Genomic DNA, 6,402 nt, shown 5'->3' with positions numbered 1-6,402 from the left:
TAAGCCTCTTGTATTTGATTTTCCATTTCATTCTTCAGGTTTGGGAAATTTTCTGATATTATTTCATTGAATAGGTTGTTCATTCCTTTGGTTTGTATCTCTGTGCCTTCCTCAATCCCAATAATTCTTAAATTTGGTCTTTTCATGATGTCCCATAGTTCTTGGAGATTCTGTTCATGATTTCTTACCATCTTCTCTGTTTGGGTGACTTTACTTTCAAGATTAAATATTTTGTCTTCATTGTCTGAGGTTCTGTCTTCCAAGTGGTCTAGTCTGTTGGTGATGCTTTCCATTGAGTTTTTTATTTGGTTTATTATTTCCTTCATTTCAAGGATTTCCTTTTTTTTTTTTTTTTTTTTTTTTTTGAGAATCTCTATCTCTTTGTTGAAATGATCTTTTGCTTCCTGCAGGTGCTCTTTCAGCTTATTGGTATTATCATTCATTGCCTGCATTTGCTCTCTTATCTCATCCTTTGCTTTGCGAATCATCTTAATCATGTATAATCTGAAGTCCTTTTCTGACATTTCTTCTAACATACTGTCATTGGATTCTATTACTATAGAATGTAGATTTGTTTGGATCATTTTCTTCCCTTGTTTTTTAATGTTGTTCATGTATCTTCCCCTCTAGCACTGCAGATCTGGGGTATTGCAGATTTCCCCCTATAGGCTTATAGTGGCCCTATAGGTTTCCAAAACCCTTTCTTTAAGGGGAGATCAATATTAGCAGTGCCCAAATCAGACACTATACAATCCTAGACCAAATAGCCCCTATGGGGACAATAACAAAATTGTCATAATAAACAAAATGTGTTCAAATATTATCTTTGGTAAAACAACAGGTTTACAATAATGTCTGCAGTTTCTAATGGAGGACAAAGAGAATGCAGAGAGATGAAGAATATGGCTGTTAATGGGATAATAAAAGAATATACAGAAGATCTAGAAAATAGAAAGGGTTGAGTGTTATCAAAAGAAATCGGATGTTAGCATGTAAATAAGGGAGAAAGCGACTCTGAGGGAACAGGTAAACAGAAGGAAAAGAAAGCAAGAAACATAAAGAAATAAAAACAAATTTTTTTTTTTTAAAGGAGAAAAAAGAAAATCTACTGTATCCCAGACATATACTAATGAAACCTCTCAGTGTTCAGTAGCCTGATGTATGAGAGGTACCTGACAATGAGCTTCAAGCCTCCAGCAGGCATCTCAGGATGGGATTTGCCCCACTCAAAGATCCGAGCTACGGCTTCCAGGATTATCCAAGATGGCTGCTCTGGCTTCCAAATGTGTTGGCAAATGGGGAGCTGCAGCTCAGGGGTGGACATGGTCAGCTGGAGGTCCTGGAGACAGGAAGCAGTTGGTCAGGCAGTGGTCCTGGAGGTCGGGTGTGTTTGGTGTGGTTTTGGGATCCAGGAGGCCGGGTGCTATCAGTTGGTCTGGGTTCCCGGTGATAGGGCACTGTCAGTTGGTCTGGGGGTCCTGGCGGCAGGGAGCAGTCAGTTGATGTGAGGGCCCCAGAGGCAGGGAGTGATCGGTCGGGCTGAGGGATCCTGGAGATGGGACTCAGTCAGTCCGGCCAGGGGTCCTACAGGGCCTGGCTGTTGTCTGAAAATGGCCACAGCCATGTGTAATCAAACCTGCAGGTACTGTAACAGTGAACTTCCAGGCAGCAGCAGGCAGCTGGTTCTCCACTGGCGGTCTGCAGTCAGTCTGCTGGCAGCTGTTGGAAGATCGGGAAGTGAACCTCGAGCTTTGGGTGATGGTAAGGCAGGTGATGGACAGGCGAGAGGCAGGCAAATGGCGGATGATAGTCATAGTTTCTTTACCATTAAAGACTATTAAGTAACTAGTACTTAGAGTGCCAAGGTAAACACAATAAGTCATTAAACAAATGTGTTCACAAAGCACAATAAGTAATAATCTGTAAAAATATGATGTTGAGTCTCACTCATGTTCAGAAGATAGTTAAGAAAATATAATAAGATGAAATCTTAATACTTCCTTGGAATTTTAAGTTTTAAAAATTATGACATGAATTTTATTCAAATCAGAATAGGATTTATGTCACCAGGTTCTGGAATGTAGCACTTTAATTTTTACTAGGTAGGTAGGGTATTTTCACAGTTTCTGGACTAATTAATAATGCCTTCAAGCATAGTGATAAAAGCTAAGCCTCCCTTTTCTTCTTCTTGTTCAATGTTCTTCCAACAATATATGTACAGTGAATATGAAGCCAGGATGGAGCACCAAATGTCCTCCCTTTGCCTGGCTACCTGATTGGTAACTCTGATCACAATATTGGGAAGGCAAGAGGCAGACCAAGAACTAAACAGTGGCTTAGAGCCAAAAGCCATTGTGACTGAATTTCACCTGTGATATGTGACATTATAACATTCTTCAATATTATCATTTTAAAGACTCAACCAAAATTTTTAACAATATATAAATTGTTTGGTCTTCATGATCCCATGTGAAAAAGCAATTTTCCAAAACCCTGTGGTTTATTCTTTTTTTTTTTTTTTCTTTTAATGAAGTGAATTTATTAGGAAAAACACTCTAAAGACTCATCAGTAGTTCTCTTGCACACTTAGCCCTAGGCCAGGGCACACTTGGGAACTGCACAAGAAAAGGACACCATGACAGAGCCCATGGGATTTTGCTGACACCACAAAAGTAGTTTTAAGGAAATTTAATTAAAGGTCACAAAAACTACATCTATGATATAAACTTGACATTCAAAAATAACTCAGCTCTCAAAATGATCCCATACCAAGAAATCACTGAACTAGTGGAGACAACAGCCACTGTCAGGAACAGACGAGTGTCTCAAAAGCAATCTAGCACATTGCTGACACAGAAGGGCTGTGCAGACACCCTCGTGTGTTTAGCGCAGACTGACGTGCTATTTGCAGGCCCCATCACACGTTATTTCACATAAACATATTACACTGTCCTGGGAGAACAAATGAACATTAGGTGAGAGAAAACCAGGACTCACTATCCCGTACCACAAACAGGGTTATATAAAACACATGCAGACAGGCCACACTGAGACAGATTAGTGACTTTTATGGGCCCCTCCCACGCACTGAAGATGAAGCTTAAAAATATGCTGGGGTGAGCTCCGTCTTTCCTTCTTTGGTCACCACCTGGATTAGAATTCCCGAACTGGGTCGGTTTTTCCCTGTGTCAAGTCATGAAAGGTTTTGACTAGGAATTCTAAAGGTGTCCAGGAGCTGAAGTCGGCCTCAGGCATTGACTTCCTGTTCATCGGTGTATCCAGGGTGACCGGGAGTACAGGGGTGGCAGCAGGCCCAGGTGGCATGCCGCTGTTCTTGCCTGCTAGGCTCTGACAGAGCTGATGGATAGTACTCTTGGCCATGCCGTAGCCGATCATCCCGGGAGTCTCATCCAGGGCGGCCTTGGCATCAGCCAGGGTCAAGAGGCCTCCTTCTCTGAGGTACTTGGTGGCCAGATGGCTGGAGATGGTCGATGTCCACATGCTCTGCTTCCACCTGAGGTCGCAGTTTTTAAAGAGAGACTTGGATTTCTTGTTTCCTCCAGTCCAGCCTCCAGCACACAGAGAATGGCATCCACCTTCTCTTCGCCCAGGAGCTTTCCAACCTCAGCAAGTCACCTGGTCAGCCTGCTCATCCTAACAACGACACTAGCACTGGCCTCTTCTTTCTCCACCACATAGATGCTAGCAACCCACCAGTTGCAGGCCCGGAAGGCCTGCATGCACCGCGATCCCAGCTTGCCTCTGCTGCCCTACACCAGCACCTGGTGCGCCTCGCCTCGCCCGCCGCCACTGCCTGGCCACTATTCTGCGCTGGCTCCGCAGCTCCTCAGGCCGTGACCCTACCTCAGCGCTCACTGCCGCCGCCTAGCGCTCCACCAGTTTATTCTTAATTAGCAAAATTATTTAGCAAAATTTATACTTTTATAATAAAGTTTTAGTTTAACTTCAAACAATCAATGCTCTGGTAAAAATCTTCAAGTTATATAAAGTCAAATTTTAGCTGAACTTAAAGATGGGTAACACTATTTTTGCCTCCTCTATATACTAACATAAACGATTACTTGAAATTTATAGATTTCAGTTGTTATAAGAAAAAAATTCCCCAAAAACTAATGTAAAGGTTTACGTTTTATAACATTCAACTCAGAAGTCATTTATGGAAAGTCAAGAGATATGCAAATATGAAGCCTAGTAATCCTTCCTAGGGCACCATGACCCAAACCTCATCAGCACACTTTTCCCTAATGCCATTGCACAGCTGGATATCTGTTTCTTAGGAGGATAGGAGGAGGATGGCTTCTTCTTGGGTAAGTCCAAATGCCAGGCCATTTCCCAGTTAGCTCCCAAATAAAAATTCTTAAGTCCAGGAACTAGTAGCTTTAAAGAATAGTCACTTAACTGTTTCTGTTTCATTAAATATTTTTAAATGTGATATAATTTATCTTGTCTTTTTACTGAAGCATGAAACTTCAAACTATGCACCTGGCATGCTGAATACTTTGAACTGAAGGAGACTGGAAAGACCCTTGAAACAAAGCTTTCTCTGACCTCCTGATCTCCTGTCCCTCTGCCTCCAGGGGCTCTCTCCCCAAAGCAAGTCAAAGAAATAAGAATTCTTCTTTCCCAAGGTGAGTCATACTTCCCCAAAGTAGCCAGAAAGTGTAGAAAGGTCACTCTCTACTCCCTTTGGACCTTCATTCCAGAAGGGTCTTGTTCTCATAACTCAGGAATTGAAAATACTACACAAAAAAGCCAGGTTCTGCTGGGTTTCCCCATCAGGCTATCACCACTCTCCACAGATCATATACTTTCCTATTTAACTGTTTTCTTTATTGAATCTAAGCATAATCATAGTTTTCCTGGGGTTTTCATTCCTAAGGCTCCTATGAGTGTAAAACTGATTACATAAATCTGCTGTGCTTTTCTCCATTACCTTGCTTTTTCTTTTAAAAGTGTTGGCTATGATCTTTAATGGGTGAAGAAAGGTATCACAGCCATTCACACCTACAACTTATGGGTTACCATTTCCATTTTCTCCAAAGGTTGTCAAACACTGTATTATGTAAAAGACATCATCTTAAATTGCATATAGTCAACTAAAGAAAATTTATAAACCCCAAAGACAGAGGAAGTCAGTTATCATGTTTGATAAGTGGAATGAGAAAGCTAACTCAGGTTAACTATTTCCTGACTTATGAAAGTATCTTTTGGAAATTTCCTGTTACCTTAGCAGCTAAATTATTTTATGCTACATAGCTGTATAAGTACTGTGCTCCAGGTAATAAAATTGCTGTAGTTCTTTATGCTTTAACAAGTTTAACAAGTGATATTACATATTTATGTTCTTAAGAAACCCATTTCAATAATAAAGTTTATTTGGTTATTTCATTTTCAGCAATTTACAAGGATTTTGTGTTGTTATGAATATAAAAATTTCCATTTCACATCTCCTTTAGTATATTAGTGACACAGAATAGACTTTTTGTTTTAAGGTACAGCCAAATTAGATCATGGTAAGGGCTTTACCATGAAAAATCTCTTTTTAAGGAGAATATTTTGAAATATAAACTATATATAATCTCAAAAGAATTTAAAGAATTACTCTTTAAGATATAGACTTGTGGTAAATTTACATGTTGTAGTACAGAATTCTGATCAAAGCATGGCTCCAATTTATTAGTTACCACCAAGCCAACGCAATGATTATAATCATTTAAATACATTTTTGATATCTACTTGATAAATTAAAAGTAAAAATCAATTATTTATGTTTTTTTTATTATTGAAGTGTCCTCAGTGAAATTCATCATTTTTCATAAAATATGGTTTAGAATTTAAGAGGCATATATTGAAATTAACATAGATATATATATATATATATAGACACCCCCACACATATATACATATACATGTAACTTATCAATTTCTACACTAAAAAACTTGACTAAGACTATGAATACATTTCTATCATCATACCTCATTTGGAAATTGATGAACACAATGGGAAGTACAAATTTAAGGGGTAGAATTAGGTAGCTGATTGGGCCAAGGTAAGAACTGATAAAGACATAAGATTGCAGGACATAAATCTCAGAAAAGGAGCTAGTAAGATAGAAATGGGTTCAAACAATGACAAATTAACAAATCAAGGAACAGACATGAACTGGGCCCTGGTGCTCTGCTGTGCAGTAGGATGCTCTTTTGTTGTATATTCCATGCATCTATCTCTGCATCCTACGTGCTGTGGACATCTTTCCTTTTCTAACTCATATAAAGAAGCAAAAATGATGAGGTGTCTACTGGCAACCTTGCCAGCTAACCACTTGGGCGTAAGAAAAAGGGACATGGAGAACATCCAAGTAGCAACCTGCTACAATCCCA

The 6,402-nt window shown here is 39.6% G+C and overlaps 1 pseudogene across 1 annotated transcript; it reads right to left on the bottom strand.

The window, feature by feature from the left end:
- Positions 1-2,673: 2,673 nt before the first annotated feature.
- Positions 2,674-4,350, bottom strand: LOC306660227 (dihydropteridine reductase-like; annotated as a pseudogene). The gene is made up of 2 exons: positions 4,244-4,350; positions 2,674-3,810 (listed from the first exon to the last, which is right to left on the bottom strand). The product of its transcript is annotated as a dihydropteridine reductase-like (transcript).
- Positions 4,351-6,402: the final 2,052 nt, after the last annotated feature.

The sequence above is a fragment of the Sciurus vulgaris genome (assembly GCF_902686455.1).
Source record: "Sciurus vulgaris genome assembly, chromosome: 4".
In the NCBI taxonomy this organism is placed as follows: domain Eukaryota; kingdom Metazoa; phylum Chordata; class Mammalia; order Rodentia; family Sciuridae; genus Sciurus; species Sciurus vulgaris.
Note: the sequence above shows the minus strand (reverse complement) of the source record. Positions and strands in the feature narration are given on the sequence as shown.